Here is a 996-nt window from a genome sequence, read left to right on the forward strand (position 1 = left end):
ATTTCGACCAGCAGATGCCCATAGAGACCCATTCATTTTACTGGATGTAGCCAACTGCTCAAATTACTAGTTAAGTGATACATTTTGTGAATTTATGTTTATATAAAATTTAGAAAGGACATTAAAGATAAATATTATTTCAAAATAGTAGATTTTTTGTAGTTTTTGATTCATTTTGAAATGTCTGTTTTTACAAAATGCCACAGAAATTTGACTGAATGTAAGTGTGTGTGCGCGTGTGTGTGACTTTGTCTTTCTGTGTGTGTCTGTGTCTTAATGTGTGTGTTTTACTATGTCTTTGTGTGTGAGTCTGTGTTTTTTGCGTGTGTGTGTGTGTGCAGACATGTGTGTGTGTGTATGTGTAGTATGTGTGTGTGTGCGGGCACACACCTGTGTGAGCATTTTACATTATTGTTTGTATCTGTGTTTTTTTTTTTTTGCCAAATTCTACATAAAATGCTCTCTGTAGCAGTAATACCTTTGTGTGTTTGTGTAATTGAGCAAGTATTTTCTATATTGCATTTGTGCTCTAGTACCAGGCCTACCTTTCTGTGTTAAAATTTTCAGATTTATTCTGGATGCATTGATTTTTTTGCATTTCCCATTAATTTTCAATTGGAGTAATTTTTACCCCCAAGGGACTATTCAAGTAACATTTTTACACGTCTTTAGAACGACCAAATCAAGCTTAGTTTTTTATATGAATCTTGACAGATAATCTGAAAAAGTCACAACATCTTATTCCACTAAGATGAAGGGAACCATGTTTTTTTTAACTAAAGAAAAGTGGCTTGGGGGTAAGGTTGACCCCAAGGGTCTTATTAGGGTTGACACTATAACAAGGTCAAAGGTTTATTTACAAAAACATAATGGAAATGATATAGAATTGATAAAGTAGTTGTACAGAAAATTTATTATGATGACACATCTTGATAACTAGCTCATCCATTATGCAAAGAATGGCAAATGTGATGAAGTAATGACTAGGGGGAGGTA

The sequence above is a fragment of the Paramisgurnus dabryanus genome, chromosome 23, assembly GCF_030506205.2.
Source record: "Paramisgurnus dabryanus chromosome 23, PD_genome_1.1, whole genome shotgun sequence".
NCBI classification, from domain to species: Eukaryota; Metazoa; Chordata; class Actinopteri; order Cypriniformes; family Cobitidae; genus Paramisgurnus; species Paramisgurnus dabryanus.